Source organism: Saccopteryx leptura, chromosome 1 (assembly GCF_036850995.1).
Source record: "Saccopteryx leptura isolate mSacLep1 chromosome 1, mSacLep1_pri_phased_curated, whole genome shotgun sequence".
NCBI classification, from domain to species: Eukaryota; Metazoa; Chordata; class Mammalia; order Chiroptera; family Emballonuridae; genus Saccopteryx; species Saccopteryx leptura.
In genome coordinates, this window is record NC_089503.1 from 389,116,683 (window position 1) to 389,136,200 (window position 19,518).

The following is a 19,518-nucleotide window of genomic DNA, read 5'->3' on the forward strand; positions in this document are numbered from 1 at the left end:
TAACTGAGGAAAGGAATGAGAGATAAGAACATAGTGTATGGACCCATAGTTACTTCAGTTTAGTTGTATGTTGTTTGCCCTATTTGCCTTTTCTGGGCAAGTCGAGGGTGGAACTGACAACCTCAGAGTTCAAGGTACATGCTCTACCCATGAGGCCACCACAGATAAAGCTAAATATATTCTTGGTCTATTTGAAATACTTATGTTTCTGTTACTCTGTTTGTAAGCTTTAGTATGGTCGTTGGATGCTTTAAACACATCAGTGAGTCTCACAGCTGTGGCAGTGACATCGTGCAGAGTGGCCACCACACTGTGGAAGGAGCACTGACACAGCTCCTCCCAGTGACACAGGGTCAGGGGTCTGGGGGCTGCGTCCTCCATGTTTTTTCCAGGGGTTTGTTATTAACCACACTGTATTGGAGATTCTGGTTTTATTCATTCTTGAATGAGAATATCTTAGTAATCATAGTTGCTGAGTTCAGGACAGAGACAGGATTCAAAATTTCTGACAGAGATTCTCTTTCTCATTGGACCTTACTGAGTCTTTCTCTTAAATGAGAAAAAGTATGAAAGCACACGTGAATGAGACATCTTTTCTACAGACTGTAAACTAGAGGCAGAGAAAGTGTTACATTCGCTAATGTTGGTTTCTGCTATGTGCACAAGTCTCATCTATTCCAAAAATGAAAGTGTATAACATGAAAACTCATTCCACTGAAATCATCACTGCAACTGAGAGATACCATGTGACATGTAGGGACACAATGGTTGAAAATAAGTAGAAGGGTGAGAGAAGGATATGAGACTGGGTGGTGAGCACACTGCCACGTGCAGATGGGGTATGATAGAATTGTGCACCTGAGAGCTGCATACCTTCATGAACCAAGGTCATCCCAATTAATTCAATAAAAATTTTTAAAATATTTAAAAATAGGAGAATTGAAAGATATTTAATGAATGTTGTAAATTTTTTAAAATATTTTATTTTATTTTAGATTTTTTTATTAAAAGGATTAAATTCAACTGGGTGACATTGGTCAACTAGAATATATAGATTGGGGGCAAACAACTTCACAACATTTGGACAATTGATTAAGTTCCATATCCATCCCCCAAAGTGAAGTCATCCTTTCTCTCTTTATATTTGTCCCTTTTCATGTCCCTCCTCCCCTGGTAACCACTGCTCTCCTATTTCATCCTTGAGGTTTAATTTAGTGTCCCAGCTATGTATGGAATCACAGAGCTCTTAGCTCTTTCTGATTTACTTATTTCACTCAGTATAATAATATCAAAGTCCAGTCATGTTGTTGTAACTGATACCCTGTCATTGATCTTACTACAGCTCAGTAGTATTTCACTGTATACTGTACCACATCTTCTTTAACCAGTCCTCTATTGAAGGTACTTTGGTTGTTTCTATGCTTTGGCCACAGTGGATATTGTTTTAATGAACATGAGAGTGCACGTGTCTTTATGTACTCATGTTTTCCAGTTTTGGGGTGTATACCCAGGAGAGAGATCGCTGGGTCATATGGGAGTTCTATTCTTAATTAATTTAGGAACCATTGAACTTTCTTCCATAATGGTTGTACTAAATTATATTACTACCAGCAGTGGATGAGGGTTCCTTTTTCTCCACAGCCTCTCCAGCACTCGTTATTACCTATTTTGTTGACAACAGCCAATCAACCAGGTGTGAGGTGGTATCTCATTGTAGTTTTCATTTCCATTTCTCTAATAGCTAATGAAGATGAGCATCTTTCCATATATCTGTTAACTGTTAGTATTTCTTCTTGGGAGAAGTGTCTATGCATGTCCTGTCACTAATTTTTGACTGAATTGTTTGCTTGTTTTTTGTTGAGTTTTGTGAGTTCATGATTCCTGATCACTTATCACTCTGTATGGCCCCTATGAACTATCAGTCATATTTAAAATGATCTTTGCTTATATATATATCATATATGCATATATATATTAATTGCAGTTCCTACATTGTAAAAAGTTGCTACAAGCACTGCACAATGGTAAGTGAAAGATAGAATTCGGTTTTTATGTGTGCTTATTTCCAATGTTCTTTTCCACCATTAAATTTACAACCCTATATTATTTCAGTGTGAGTTTTAAGCCAGGCCTGAATTATGGTAAGAGAATCAGAAAAAGGGAAATAAATAACTTACAATCATGGAGAAAACTTGCAATCAGAAACTTTAAAAGTATCTACAGTTCCGGATAGATTGTTGATAATATTTAATTGATAGAAAGGCTCCATCTCCTTGATTTCAACAAGAAGACAATTGGAGGGTAATAGTGAGAGAAACTGAACAACATTTGAACACAGAGAATCAGAGTTGAAGTCTAAGACACTGAGACGGAAGGCAGATGGTCCCTGAGAGAGAAGACAGGGGATAAGGGACAGGTGAGGGAAGGACACGGGGAGTTATCGGTACTGACCTGTCTCCTGTTCACTCTCAGGTGAAAGGGAAAAGGAAGAAATAAATAACTCATTCCAAGTGAAAACAGATTACCTGGTAGGAAGAAAAGAAACAGATCCCCATTTCTGGTTCAGTGTGGAGAAAACATTGAAACATATTTGCAAAAATAAAAACCATAAGGTTCAAAGTAAAACCTTAACTTTCAGAGGTAATGCTGTTTTTCCCACTGTCCCTTGTGCACAGGAAATGAAATTGGGAAATTAAACAATGAGGGAGTTCTGTGAGAAATGCTGGGATGTGCAACACTAAGAGTTCTCATGTGAGTGGACTATCACGTTTTTCAGATTTAAAAACACACACATTCCCTTACATCAGGATAATTCCTCCTTCTAAAAATTGTTTATTTTTAATTGCTTTTTGTCATTTGATAACAGTGTCTGTCAACTTAATGCCAAAGAATAAAAAATGGACATGGTTGCATATTTTTAAAGGCCTGAAAATATTATGTAAAATGTTTAGAGACTTTGGAACACCTGGGTTATATGATCAAGTACAGTGGAAGAGGGATGTCCCACTCTCTCACATCTGACCAGTGAGTGATACAAAGTATTTATCATGACACAGGCTGTGAGAAGACAATGGACAGAGACACTGAATGCTGAAAGTTTGAGGCTTTTCTCTCAAGGGTTTGTGAACTTGTGTGTAAAAATGGGCACTCGAACTTGAAATATTTGACATAGGTCTTAATTTTTAATATTTTCCTGAATTTCATACATTTATATTCAGATATGTGCATCTTATATAAACCTGAAATATTTATATATATTAATAATTATGTAACTGTTTCCTTCATACCCTTCATCTCATCAATGTCTTAAAGAAACAGTGAGTATTTACTGCAAGACAGAGCAGCAATGGTTACAGAAAAATGATTGTATAAAATGACAGAAGAAGGAAGGGAAAGGAGGGAAGGTAGTAAACAGAAAGGGACACAGCCCCACACGGGAGAAGTGCTGTCCCAGAATCAGAGAGGGGACAGTGGACATCCAGGAGGAGGACAGGCCAACAGAGGACACTTGGATAAAAACACCAAAAATATCAAAGGAAAAACAGACCAGGTGTTTTCAAGTGCATCCAGAGTAAAGGAATTATAGTTATTTACCTATTTTTTTCTCAAATTTCTCTGGAAAAAAAAAGAGAGGGAGAGAAAGTCAATGTCAATTTCATGGGAAGCAACCAGAAAGATAATTCAAATTTACAGATTATTTAAATTTAAAATGAACCTGACCACATTTCAGATAAACACACAAAGACACAAGATATCAGACACCACCCTGCCAAACACGCATCCCCCAATGGTCAGAGCTCACTGTCCTCCTCAGGTGTTCTACAGCCAACATAAAGCTGGAAAAGGGAGTGAATTTAATAAAATAATATAATATTTAAAAATATTAGTTTTGCTGTTTATAAAATAATTGTTTTTTGAAAAAATTTTGTTTATTAATGTTACATAGAGAAGGGATGAGAGGTGGGAGAGAAGCTATGGACTCATAGCTGCTTCACTGTAGCTGTAGCTGCTGCCCTGGGTGCCGTGTCCAGGGAAGTCCAGGGTCCAACTGGCAACCTCAGTGTTCCAGGTCCACGCTCTATCCATGGGGCCACCACAGGCTAGGCTGAAAATATTCTTGGTCTATTTGAAATATTCATGTTTCTGTTACTCTGTTTGTTAGCTTTAGTATGGTCATTGGATGCTTTTAATAACATCAGTGAGACTCATTGCTGCGGCAGTGACATGGTGCAGAGTGGCCACCACACTGTGGAAGGAGCACTGACACTCAGCTCCTCCCAGTGACACAGTCTCAGGGCTCTGAGGACTGCATCCTTCGTGTTTTTGTCCACAGGTTAGTTGTTAACCACTCTGTATTGGAGATTCTGTTTTTCCTCATTTCTGAATGAAGAATATCTTAATACTCCTGGGAGTTGAATTCTGGAGAGAAAAAGGAGTGGGTTTTTTTAATGAACATTCTGTTCCTCACTGGACGATACTGAACTTTTTTACCCTTAATCAAGAAAAGAATATCTTAGTTCACATGAGTGAGACAGGTTCTCTACACACTGTGACAAAAAGGAAGCAAATGTCCTACATCTTCAAATTTTGTTTCTGCAAGGTGGCCAAGTGTCAGATGTTCCATAAAAAAAAAAATGCCTTGAATATCAATTTTACTGAAATCATCTCTACAGTTATAAAAATACCATATGACATGTGATGACATAAATATTTAAAATATATAAAAAGCTGACAGAAAGGTACGTGACTGGGTGGTGAACACACCGCCATGTACACATGATGTGTGATAGAATTGTGCACCTCAGATCTGCACAGTTTTATTAACCACTATTACCTCAATAAATATTTATAACAATTTAAAATAAAGGAGAAGAATTTTATTGAATAAATTATGTTATATTTTTAAATGTTCTGGAGATTCTTTAATTAAAATATTCTTGATTCCTATTCACTCTGCATGGACCATGATGAAATATATGCCCTATTTACTATAGTGTTTTTATGCTTCTATAAATGTATGCATTCATTTCTAATTGCAGTTCCTTCACTCTACAAAGCTGGTAAAAGTAATACACAAGAGTTACTGAGAAACTAACTGCTCTTCCAGATAAACACAGGAGTGGGTTCTAATGTGCTTCTATTCACAACCTTAGTGGCCATGGATTAATTCGCAACATTATTACATTTCAGTTTCTGTTTTAAGTCATGTCTGAATGTAGCTGAGTGAATCAGATGAAGAGAAAGAAGAAGGGAGGTTAAGAATCAAATGATCTGAGCTGTCCCTGAGGAAACTTACACTCAGAAACTATAAAAGTACCAAAACTTGCAAATAAGTTAGGGATAATATTTATTTGACCAAATGCCTCTGTCTCCTTAATTTCTACAAGGCCACGACAGCAGTAATAATCGGAGAAACTGAGGAGGAAATGAAGTGGTGATCAGAGTGGGAGGATCGAGAACTGAGACACGGGTAGCTGGTCCCTGAGGGAGAGGACAGGGGATGAGGGACAGGTGAGGGAGGACAGGGCAGTAGATCATTGGTACTTACTATTTTCCTGTACACTTTGCTTAGCTGAAAAGCAAAAGAAGAAATAAAAAAGTCATTCATTCCAAGTAAAAACAGAATATCAGTGAGGAAAGAGAACAGAAACGGGCCCCATTTCATTGGTCACTGTGGAGCACACAGGGATCCATGTCTGTGAAAGCAGGAACCCTGAGGATTCAAAGGACACCTCACCCATCAGAGTCAGTGCTGTTCTCCTTCCCCTGTCCCCTGTGCACAGGAAACTAAGTCAGGACATAAAATAATGAGTGTGGACTGAAATTCTGACTTGTGCAATACTAAGTTTTCCTGTCACTAGACTACCACCATTATCAGGCTAAAAACAAACTTATTCACATGTGGGATAGTTACTTCAGCAGTGATGAAATGTGTACAGTAGAGGCACCATCTGTCCCATACTGTTTATGTTGCACTGGTCATATGACACCTGCTCTGTACATTAGAGCAGTGGTCCCCAACCTTTTTTGGGCCACAGACTGGTTTAATGTCAGAAAATATTTTCACGGACTGGCCTTTAGGGTGGGAAGGATAAATGTATCACGTGACCAAGAAAAGCATCAAGAGTGAGTCTTAAACAGATGTAACAGAGAGAATTCGGTCATTTTTAAAAAGTAAAACATCGTTCAGACTTAAATATAAATAAAACAGAAATAATGTAGTTATTTATTCTTTCTCTGGAGACCGGTACCAAATGGTCCACAAACTGATACCGGTCTGCAGTCTGGTGTTGGGGACCACTGCATTAGAGGGATATACATCTAAAGACCATTCCTAATAAAACAAAAATATAATTTAAATTGTCATTAGACAAAGATACTCTTAAGGTTTGAATCATTAAGGTTCTTTTTTGTGAGATATATCATTGGCAATATTGATTTCTTGTGTCCTTCACATATTATGTAGAGATCAGATATATATTACTTTTGACCTCACCTTAAGATATTACATCCTTCAGAAAATTGCTTATTGTTAAGTGCTGTTTGGCATATGTAAACTGTGTCAACAATCCTGAGAAAGAATAAAAAACTGCCATGTTTTGATATTTTAAAAGGTTCATAAAATTGGGAAAAATACTTAAAAGCTTCAAACACTGGGTCATATGCTAAAGGACAGTGGAAGAGGGACGCCCCACTCTCTCACATCTGACCAGTGAATGATGTCAGGTATTTATCATGACACAGGCTGTGGAAAGACAATGAACATAGGCACCAAATGATGGTTTTGAAGACTGTTCTCTGAAGGGTTTGGAGAGGTATCATTGCATAGGAGTAAACACTCAAATATAGAAAATTTGAATGAAGTCCTCAGTTTGGCATTTTACAAAAACACACACATAAACACACAGATATCTATATATACTTATATGTAAACTAATATCTGTGTATGTATATCTATATCTATATATACTAATCACTGTGTGTCTGTCAGTTTGAAGCCTTTTATCACACCAAATTCTGCATGAAACTGTGACAATTCTCTGCTTGATTATTGCAGACAAAGTTTACAGGGAAATAGCTGTGTAAAATGACAAAAAGATACAGGAAAGAATGAAAGACAGGGAAACAGAAATCAACAAAGTCCCAAATGAAAGAGGTGCTGTCTCAGAATCATGTGGGAGGGACAGGAAATGTCGAGAAGGAGGACAGACCAACAGAAGGAACTTGGATAAAAGGCCGGAAATGTCAAAGAGAGAAATAAAGCAGGTTTTTTTCAAGTGAATTAAATGTAAAAATGTATCAGTAATTTTACCTAATTGTCTCTTACATTCCTCTGAAAAAGAAAAGAAAATGTCAATTTCATGAGAAACAACCACAAATAGAATTCAAATTTACTGATAAATTCAAATATAAAATTAGGTTAATTTTAAATGAACACACACACACACACACACACACACACACACACACACACCACACACACACATCACACGCCATCCCAAAACACAGTAGCTGAGAGGACACTATTGACCACCGGCATTTTACAATAATAAAAATGGAGGAAAAAAGTGTTAAATTAATAAAATAATATAAAAATGTAAATATATTTCTTTTGCTATTCAATTTATACTATAATTCTCTTTTAAAAAATATTATAGTTATTAATATTATTAATATTATTTAGACAAGAGATGAGAGGCAGGAGAGAGGAGTTTGGACTCATTTTAAACATCAATACCAAGGAAATAAAGAAAATTGGAATAGTCACAAAAAAGAAAACATTCAGGGTTGAATGATTAAGTTTTCTTAACTTTGAAACACCACAATCAATTGCACCCATCACATAAAAAGTATAGGTCAGAGATGAACCAGTTTTGCTCTTGTCTTAAGATACTTCATCTGTCTAAAAATTGTATATATTTTAAGTACATTTTGTCATGTGATATCGGTGTCAACATAAAGCCAAAGAATGAAAATCAGGGATGGATAGATATTTTATATTGTATGAAATAATTAGGTAAAATATTTAGTTAACTTGGAACACCTGGGTCATATGATCAAGGACAGTGGAAGAGGGAGGCCCTTCTCTGTCACATCTGACCAGTGAATGATACAAGATATTTATCATGACTTAGGCTGTGAAAGACAATGGACAGAGACACTGAATGCTGACAGTTTGCAGTTATTTCTATGAAGAAATTGGAGAAGTATTAATTGCATAATATTGGGCTTCAAACTTGTCATACTTGACAGAGATCTCAAGTTTGAATAATTCCAGAAATACATACATATAAATTTATCTAAACACTATTATATAAACTTGTAATATATGTATATATTAAAATTCATTATTCTGTCAGCTGAACACCCTTCATCTCACCAATGTCTTAATGAAACTGACAATTTACTGCAAGACAAAGCAGCCAATGTTTACAGGGAGACACTTGTGTAAAATGACAAAGAAGGAAGAGAAAGGAGGGAAAGTAGGATAAATAAACCACATGTTTTCATGTGGATCAAGAGTGAAGGAATATCAGTAACTTTACCTAATATTTGCAGAAATTGTGCTGAAAAAGAAATACAAAAATCAATGTCAATTTCATGGGTAGTAACCACAAGGAGATTAAAATATACTTACAAATTCAAATTTAAATTTAGGATAATTTCAGATGAACACAGAAACACATGTCAAATCACACATGTTCCCCTCCTAAAAAACACACACCTACACAGTGGAACAAAGCTCATTATCATCCACAGGTGTTCTATAGTCAGTAAACGGTGGAAAGGGGACGTGATTTAGTACAATAATATAAAATATTAAAAATATTGATTTGTTGTTTAATTTATTAAAGTAATTATTTTCTAAATGTATATTATTTAATATTACTGAGAGAAAGAATGGCAGGCAGGATGAAAGCTATGGACTCATGACTGCTTCACTGTAGCTGTAGCTGCTGCCCTGTGTGCCGTGTCCGGGCAAGTCCAGGGTCCAACTGACAACTTCAGTGTCCCAGGTCCATGCTCTATCCATGGGGCCACCACAGGCTAGGCTTAAATATTCTTGGTCTATTTGAAATTCTTATGTTTCAGAAACTCTGTTTGTAAGTTTTAGTATGCTCATTTTATGCTTTTAAACACATCAGTGAGTCTCACTGCTGCGGCAGAGACATCATGCAGGGTGGCCACCACACTGTGGAAGGAGCACTGACACACAGTTTCTTCCAGTGACATGGGGTTAGGGGTCTGAGGGCTACGTCCTCCATGTTTTTGTCCACGGATAGATTTTTAATCACACTGTTTCTGAGTTTCTGTTATAACTCATTTCTGAGTGAAGAATGAGTTGACACTCATGGGTATAGAATTGAAGAGAGAGAGAGAGGAGTGGGATTCTCTGACAGAGATTATATTTTTTACAAGAAGTTACTGAGCCTTTCTCTTAACTGAGAAACAAATATCTCAGCTCACACAGACGAGACAGGTTTTCTGCACACTGTAAAGAAGTGACTGCAATAGCGTTACATCTGCTAACGGTTGTTTCTGCAAAGTGGTCAGCTCACACCCATTGCATAAATAAGGAATGTATCCTGAAGATCCATTTCACTGAAATCATCACTACAATTATAAAATTCCACATGACATATTGGGACATAAATATTTAAAATAAATGAAAGCATGACAGGAAGATACGTGACTGGGTGGTGAGCACACTGCCATGTACAGATGGGGTGTGAGAGAATGCTACATTGCAATCTGCATAGATTTATTACTCAATGTCACCCCAATAAATTCAATAAAAATTAAAACAATCCTTTCAATGGCAGAAATGAAGCATATTTAATGCATTTTGTAGAATTTTTATAATATTCATTTGATATTTAAAAAATTATTCTTGATTTCTTTTCACTCTATATGGACCACTGTGAAATATTTTTCATATTTAAAATGACCTTTGCATGTTTATGTGTGTGTGTGTGTGTGTGTGTGTGTATATATATATATATATATATATATATATATGCATGTATTCCATTTTTATTGCAGTAGTTTCATTGTACAAATTTGTTAATATCACTGTACAAAAGTTACTGAAAGACTGCTCGTATAGGTTATTTCAGGTTTAGATTCTTATGGGCGTCTATTCATAATGTTTCTGTACACCTATTAAATCTCAACCTTATTTTATCTGAGTGTCTGTTTTAACTCATGTCTGAATGAAGCTTAGTGATTCAGATGAAGGGAAAAAAATAACAGAGAGGGAGGTTCTGAGTCAAGTGACCTGAGCTGTCCTTGGAGAAAACTTACACTCAGAAATTTTAATCTTGATAACATGATACGAAGTGAAATAAGTAAATCAGAAAAAACCAGGAACTGCATTATTCCATACGTAGGTGGGACATAAAAGTGAAACTAAGAGACATTGATAAGAATGTGGTGGTTACGGGGGGGGGGGGGGGGGGGGGAGGGGGGGAGGGAGAGGGATAAGGGGAGGAGGAGGGGCACAAAGAAAACTAGATAGAAGGTGACAGAGGACAATCTGACTTTGGGTGATGGGTATGCAACTTAATTCAACGACAAGATAACCTGGACTTGTTATCTTTGAATATATGTATCCTGATTTATTGCTGTTGCCCCGTTAAAAAAATAAAATTATTAAAAAAAACTTTAATAGTACCTAAACTCCCAGATATTGTAGTGATAAAATTCATTTGACAGAAAGGCTCTGTCTTCTTTATTTCAGTTTGAGAGGTAGTAATGGAAGAACTGAGCAACATATGGAAATAGAGAATCAGAGTTGGGAGGCCAAAACACTGAGTGAAAAGGTACATAATCATTGAGACGGAAGACAATAGTATGAAGAACAGATGAGAGAATGATCGGAAAAGTTGGTTATTGGTACTGAACTTTCTCCTAGTCACTCTCATGTAAAAGACAAAAGGAAGAAATAAAAAAATCATTCCAAGTGAAATCAGACTATCTTGTAAGAAAAAAAACAGAAATGGGACCCTTGCATCATTCACTGTGGAGCACACATGGATTCATTTCCATGAATGTATGAACCTTGAGGATCCAAAGGACACCTCCCCCGTCCCTTGTGCACAGGAAACTAAGTCAGGACATAAAGGATCATGGTGCTATGCTAGAAATGCTGGGATGTGCAATACTAAGCATTCTCAAGTCCAGGGTCTATCATGTTTTTCAGATTAAAAAAGAAACGTAATCACACAGGAGACATGGATATAAGCAGTGATGAGAAGTGAACAGGAGAGGTCCCATCATGAGAAAACGGGGTTTGTTGCACTCGTCATATGACACCTGTCCTGTACACAGACAATAGATTCCTAAAGACCAATACCAAGGAAACAATATAGAGTTGTAATTGTTAGAAAAAGACAATTTTAAGCTGTGAATGATTAAATTTTCATTATTTTTGAAACATCGTAATCAATTATTTTTCTTGTACCCTTCACATAAAAAGTATAGGTCAGAAACGAATCGCTTTTCCACTTACTTTAAGATAGTTCATCCTTCTGCAAATTGTTTATTTTTAAGTGCAGTTTGTCAGTTGATAACAGTGTCAACTTAATGACAAAGGAAAAAAGACAGACATGATTGCATATTTTTAAGGGCCAGAAATAATTATGTAAAATATTTACAGACCTTGGAACACCTTGGTCATATGATCAAGGACAGTGGAAGAGGGGACGCCCCACTCTCTCACATCTGGCCAGTGAGTGATACAAGGTATTTGTCAACACACAGGCTGTGTAAAGAAAATGGAGGGAGACTCTGAATGCTGAAAGTTTGGAGGCTTTTCTTAAGGGTTTGGAGAAGTATCAATTGCAAAGTAATGGGCACTCAAATTTGTGATATTTGACAGAGGTCCTAAGTTTAAAATTTTCCTAACACACACACAAATACACACACACACACATAAGATACATATATATCAATGTGAGTGTATCTGTGTGTGTATATGTCTGTGTGTGTACACACACAAACATATACCTAAATATATAAATACTAAATCCATGTATCTTTCACATCAAAACTGTTCATGTGACAAAATTCTTAATGAATGTGTGGGAATTCCTGCAAGACTGATGTCATCAAAGTTCACAAGGCAATGACTGTATAAAGTGACAGAAGAAGGTGTGGGGAAGGATGAACAATATGAGACAGGAATCGGCAAAGCCCAGAATAGAAGAAGTGCTGTCTGAGATCAGGGGTGGGGACATCAGACATCTAGGGTGAGGACAGGCCAACAGGAGATGATTGAATAAAAAAGCCAGAAATGTCAAAGAGAGATATAAACCAATTGTTTTTAAGTGGATCAAGATTAAAGAATATCAGTAATTTTACCAAATTCTGTCCCAAATTCTCCTGAAAAAGAAGAAAAGAAAATGTCAACATCAATTTCACAGGAAACAACCACAAGAGGAATTCAAGTTTACTGATAAATCCAAATTTAAAATGAGGATAGTTTCAGATGAACACACAAACATATGCCGAATCACTCATGTCCCTCCAAAACACCATGTAAATAATAAATCAGAGCTCACTATTGTCCACAGGTACTGTACACAGGAAGTGAAACAGTGGGAAAAAAAGTTAATTTAGTAAAATAATACAAAATTTTAAAAAATATTGGTTTTTCTCTTTAATTTATAAAATAATTGTATTTTTTCAGAAGATTTTATTTATTAATATTGTTAAGAAAAGAAATGGGAGGTGGGATCAAGGTGTTTGGACTCATAGCTGCTTAACTTTAGCTGTAACTGCTGCCCTGTGTGCCGTGTCCAGGCAAGTCCAGGGTTGAACTGGGGACCTCAGTATTCCAGGTCCATACTCTGTCCACAGGGCAACCACAGGCTAGGCTGAAAATATTCTTGGTCTCTTTGAAATATTTGTTCCTTTTACTCAGTTTTTTAGCTTTAGTATGGTTATCAGATGCTTTAATATGGTCATTGGATGGTTTTAAACACATCAGTGAGTCTCACTGCTGCAGCAGCGACATGGTGCAGAGTGGCCACCACACTGTGGAAGGAGCACTGACGCAGAGCTCCTCCCAGTGACACAGGCTCAGGGATCTGGCTGCTGCGTCCTTCTTGTTTATTGTCCATGGGTTGGCTGTTAACCACAGTGTATTTGAATTTCTGTTTTATCTGATCCTGAATGAAGAATATCTAAATACTTATGGCTGCCTAATTTAGGAGAGAGAAAAAAACTGGGATTCTCTGACAGAGATACTATTTCTCACTGTATTTTACTGTGCCTGTCACTTAACCTAGAAATTAAATCCAAAAAACACATGCAAGAGACAGGTTTTCTAAACATTGTAAATAAGATCCAGCTAAAGCGAACATCTGCTAATGTTGTTTCTGCAAAGTGGACAAGTCTCATCTATTCCATGAATAAAGAATATACCTTAAAAATACATCCCACTTAAATCATCACTGCAATTTGAAAATTACCATGTGATATGTAGGGACAGAAATGTTTAAAATAAATAAAAGGGAGACAGAAGGATATGTGACTGGGGTGTTGACCACACTGCCATGTTCAGATGATATGTTATACAATTCTGCATTTGCCACATGCAGACTTTTATTAACCAAGATCACCTCAATAAATTCAACAAAATGATAAAAACTATTTTAAATAGGAGTAATAAAGTATATTTATTGAACTATGATAAAATTTTAAAATATTTATTCTGATATTTTTAAATATAATTATTATTGATCCCTATTTACTCTATGTGGGCCACTATGGATATGTGTCATATTTAAAATGGTCTTTGAATGTCTATATATATGTATGTACTTCATTCTAATTGCAGTACCTACATTGTACAAAGTTGCTACAACCACTGCACAAGAGATACTGAAAGACTGCTCTCATAGGTCAATACAGGATTATGTTTTTATGTGCATCTATTCACAACATTTTTGTCCAGTTATTAACTCTCAACATTATTGTATCTGAGTGTCTGTTTTAACTCAGGCCTGAAGGAAGTTATGTAAATCAGATGAAGGAAAAGAAATGACAGGAATTTTCTGAATCAAATGAACTTACTTTCCTTGGAGAAAACTTATACACAGAAACTTTAAAAGTACATATATTTCCCGATATAATTTTCATAAAATACATCTGACAGAATGGCTCTGTCTCCTTGATTACAACAGCAAGGTAAATGCTGAGGTAACAAGGGGAAAAGTGAAAAAATCAAATGAAGATGACTAATCAGGGTTAAATGGCCAAGACACTGAGAAAGAGGCAGATGGTCACTGAAAGTGAAGACAGGGAACAAGGAACAGGTGAGGGAAGGACAAGGGGAGGAGGTTATCAGTACTTACCTCTCCTCAGTGTACTCTCATCTGAAAAGAAAGTTGAAGAAATAAGGAACATATTTCATGTAAAATACAACATCAATAAGAAAGAAAACAGAAATGGACCCAAAACTGTTATACTTCACTGCCGAGCACACATACACCCACATTGTTGGGTTTTAAAAATCTTCATGTTCAGGAGTCAATACTGTTTTTCCTCCCATATCTTTTGTGCACAAGTTACTAAATCAAAAAATTAAACCATGAGGGAGTTAAGTCAGAAATTCTGGGATGTGCAACCCTAAGCTTTCCCCTGTCACTGGACGATCACCTTTTTTGGTTAAATTACAGACATTTACTGACAAGACAGGGACTTAACAAGCTGTGGGAAGCATACAATAGAGGTGCCCATCTCACCAAAACAGTTTTCTTGCACTAATCATATGACACTTGCTCTGTACATTAAAGAGATATACACATAAAGACCAATACCATGGCAAAAATGTAATTGTATTTGTTAGAAAAAGACAATATTAAGTATAAATGGTTAAATTTTCTTTTTCTTAAACACTGTGGCCAATAATTTTTCTTGCACCCTTCACATAAAAGGTACAGTTCAGAGCTGTATCACTTTTCCATGTGTCTTAAACACTTCATTTTTCTGTAAATTGTTTATTTTTAAGTACTATTTATTTGCTTATGGTGTCACCATAATGCCAAAGGATAAAAAACTAGTACAGTTAGATATTTTCAAAAGCCAGAAAAAAATATGTAAAATATGTAGGTACTTTGGAACATCTGAGTTGTATATCAAGGATAGTGGAAAGGGATGCCTCACTCTGTCACATTTGAAATGAATGATATATTGATCATGACACAGGGTTTGAAAAGGCAATGATCAGAGGCACTTTATAAAGAAAGTTTGGAGTCTATTCTCTCAGGGGTCTGGAGAAGTAACAACTGAATACTAATGGGTCCTCAAACTTGAAATGTTTTACAGAGGTCTTAAGTTTGAATATTTTCAAGAAATACATACATATAAATTCATACGTGTATACATGCTAATGTAAACCTATAATATATGTATATATAAGAAATAATGTGTTTGTCAGCTTGATACCCTTCATCTCACCAATGTATTAATGGAACTCTGACAATTAACTACAAGGCAGAAGCAGCCAATATTTACAGAGAAATAACTGTGTAAAATGAGAAATGATGGAATGGGAAGGAATGTAAAATAAGAGACAGAAATGAACAGAGTTCTAAATGGGAAAAGCCCTGCCTCAAGAAGGTGGGACTGGGGGAGACAGTAGACTCCTAGGAGGCAGATCGGCCAACAGAAAGCCCTTGGATAAAAAGGCTGGAAATATCACAACGTGCCAGTAAAGTCATGGTGCACTTTTGACCAGTCACAGGAAAGCAACAAAAGATGATAGAAATGTGAAATCTGCATCAAATAAAAGGAAAATCCTCCCAGTTTCTGTAGGATGATGTGGCAGTATGTGCCCAAGCGGAGATGATGACATAACACCACGTATACAGCAGAGCAGCCCACGGCCATGCCAGTCGAGATGTGGACTCTACAGAAGAAAGTTCAATGTGTTCTGTGGTGCAACAAATTCGAATCCATGACCAAAGTGCAACATGAATATCGGCACATTTATAAGGAAGCATCACCATATAGAAATAACATTACTCGTTGGGATAAGCAGTCGAAGGAAACCAGCAGTTTGGTGGAGAAACCCCGTTCTGGTAGACCATCAATCAGTGATGAGTCTGTAGAGGCTATATGGGATAGCTATCTAAGGAGCCCTAAAAAAATCTGTGCATGAACCCACATGGAAATGCACTGAATAAGTATGAATTTGGGAGAGTTTTCCTTTTATTTGGTGCAGATTTCACATTTCTATCATCTTTTGTTGCTTTCCTGTGACAGGTCAAAGTGCACCATGACTTTACGGACACACTGTATATGTGCACCAAACCAAGGAGCACCAAAATATATAGGACATCTACTAACAGATCTGAAAATAAAAACTGACAAAAATACAGTCATACTAGAAGACCTCAATATACCGCTGAAAGCTCTAGATCATTCATCCAAACAGAAAATCAATAAGGAAATATTGGCCTTAAATGAAACACTAGAACAATTGGATAAGATAGACATCTACAGGCATTTTTATCTCAATACATCAGAGTATACATTTTTCTCTAGTGTACATGGAACATTCTCAAGAATTGACCATAAGTTGAACCACAAAACTAAAATCAAAAAATTCAGAAAGATTGAAATTATATCAAGCATCTTCTGTGACCATAGCTTTTGAAACTAGAATTCAACTGCAAAAAAGAAGTAAACAAACCCACAAAAAATGTAGAAATTAAACAACACACTTTTGTAAAATGAGTGGGTCAAAGAAGAAATAAAAGCAGTTATCAAAAGATACATACTGACAAATGAAAATGACAACATGACATATCAGAATCTCTGGGATGCAGCAAAAGCGGTAATAAGAGGGGAGTTCATATCACTTCAGGCCTATATGAACAAACAAGAGAGAGCCCAAGTAAACCACATAACTTCATATCTTAAGGAACTAGAAAAGAAGAACAAAGGCAACCCAAAAAAAGCAGAAGAAAGGAAATAATAAAAATCAGAGCAGAAATAAATGAAATAGAGAACAGAGAAACTATAGAAAAAATCAATAAAGCAAGGACCTGGTTCTTTGAAAAGATCAAAAAAATTGACAAACGTTTGTCAGGACTCACTAAAGAAAATTAAAGAAAGGACTCAAATAAACAAAATCTAAACTAAAAGAGGAGAAATCACCACAGATTATATAGATATACAAAGAATTATCGTAGAATACTATAAAAAACTATATGCCACCAAACTTAACAATCTAGAAGAAATGGATAAATTCCTAGAACAATACAATCTTCCTAGACTGAGTCATGAAGAAACAGAAAGTCTAATCAGACCCTTAGGCAAGGAGGAAATAGAAACAACTATCAAAGGCCACCCAAAACATATAAGTCAGGGCCAGACAGCTGGCTATCGCAGTGAATTTTATGATACATTCAAAGAAGATTTGGTTCCTATGCTATTCAAAATCTTCCAAAAATTTGAAGAAGAAGCAATACTTCCCAACACATTTTATGAGGCCAATGTAACCCCCATACCAAAACATGGCAAGGACAATACACACAAAACTACAAACCAATATCTCTAATGAATACAGATGCTAAAATACTAAACAAAATACTAGCAAATTGAATGCAACAACACATTAAAAGAGTAATTTATCATGATCAAGTGGGATTCATCCTGGAACCACAAGGTGGTTCAACATACATAAAATAGGTAACTAAATACACCATATCAACCAAACAAAGAACAAAAAACATATGATCCTATCAATAGATGCAGAAAAGGCATTTGATAAAATGTAACATCATTTTATGTTTAAAACACTCAACAAAATGGGTATAGAAGAAAAATATCTAAACATAATAAAGGACATTTATGATAAACCATCAGCTAACATCATATTAAATAGCAAAACGCTGAAAAATTTTCCTCTAAAAGGAACATGACAAGGCTGCCCATTCTCTCCACTATTATTCACTGGAGTACTTGAAGTTCTAGCCAGAGCAATTAGACAAGACAAATAAAAAAAAGTCATTCATATTGGGAAAAAAGAAGCAAAGGTTTCACTTTTTGCAGATGATATAATCCTGTACATCGAAAATCCCAAAGACTCCATGAAAAGACTATTAGAAACAATAAACCAATACAGTAAGGTCACAGGATACAAAATTAATATACAGATGTCTATTGCCTTCTTTTATGCCATCAATGAATCTTCAGAAAATGAACTATAAAAATAATCTCTTTTATGGTTACAACAACAACAAAATACCTAGAAATAAACATAAGAAAGAATGTAAAGAACCTATATAATGAAAACTACAAAGGATTGTTAAAAGAAATAAAAAAAGATACAGTGAAATGGACAAATATTCCTTGTTCTTGGATAGGAAGAATAAATATAGTTAAAATGATCATATTACCCAAAGCAATATACAAATTTAATGCAATTCACATCAAAATTCCAAAGTCATTTTTTAAAAAAATGGAACAAAAAGTTATCAGGTTAACATATAACTATAAAAAACTCATAGAGCCAAATAAATCCTAAGAAAAAAGACAAAGCTGGGAACATTATAATACCTGACTTCAAATTATATGAGAGTCATGATAATCAAAACAGCATGGTATTGGGCAGAAAATAAACACTCAGACCAATGGAACAGAACAGGGAGCCCAGAAATAAAATCACATATATATGGTGAAATCATCTTTGATGAAAGAGTCAAAAACACACAAAGCAGAAAAGAAAGCCTCTTCAATAAATGGTGCTGGGCAAACTGGAAAGCCACATGCAAAAGAATAAAATTCAACTACAGTTTGTTTCCTTCTACCAAAATTAATTCAAAATAGATCAAAGAACTAAAAATAAAATTTGAAGCAATAAAATATGTAGAAGAAAATATAGATACTAAAGTCTCTATGACTTTGGTCATAGAGAACATTTTATAAAATTGACTTTAAATGCAAGGGAAGTGAAGGCAAAGATAAAAAATATTGGACTACATCAGACTAAGAAGCTTTTGCACAGCAAAAGAAACCGATCACAAAAAAAAAAAGCAAACTAAATGGGAGATGATATTTTTAAATACAGCTCAGATAAGGGCCTAATATCCAAAATATACAACGAACTCACAAAACTCAACAACAAACAAGCAAACAATCCAATAAAATAATGGGAAGAGGACATGAATGGACACTTCTCCCAGGAAGAAATACAAATGGCCAATAGACATATAAAAAATGTTCATCTTCATTAGCTATTAGATAAATGCAAATCAAACTACAATGAGTTACCACCTCACACCTGTTAGATTCACTATTATCAACAAGACAGGTAATAACAAGTGTTGGAGACGCTGTGGAGAAAAAGGAACCCTCATTCACTGTTGGTAAGAATGTAAAGTAGTACAACCATTATGGAAGAAAGTAGAGTGGTTTTGCAAAAAATTAAGAATAGAACTACCACATGTCCCAGCAATCCCTCTTCTGGGTATATACCCTCAAAACTCAAAAACTCTGGTTCGT

General features: G+C 35.7%; 1 protein-coding gene and 1 long non-coding RNA gene across 2 annotated transcripts in view; both read right to left on the reverse strand.

Annotated features, from left to right (window-relative positions):
• The window catches only part of LOC136387791 (butyrophilin subfamily 1 member A1-like), a 330,439-nt gene that overhangs the window by 288,102 nt on the left and 22,819 nt on the right, over nt 1-19,518 (reverse strand). The window lies entirely within an intron of this gene.
• Nucleotides 1-19,518, reverse strand: part of LOC136387793 (uncharacterized) — a 40,601-nt gene that overhangs the window by 15,763 nt on the left and 5,320 nt on the right. The window contains exons 3-6 of the long non-coding RNA XR_010748160.1: nt 14,361-14,381; nt 12,364-12,384; nt 8,547-8,567; nt 7,313-7,333 (exon numbers count right to left, since the gene is read on the reverse strand). This is a non-coding gene — a long non-coding RNA (uncharacterized lncRNA). The remainder of the gene's footprint in view (nt 1-7,312; nt 7,334-8,546; nt 8,568-12,363; nt 12,385-14,360; nt 14,382-19,518) is intronic.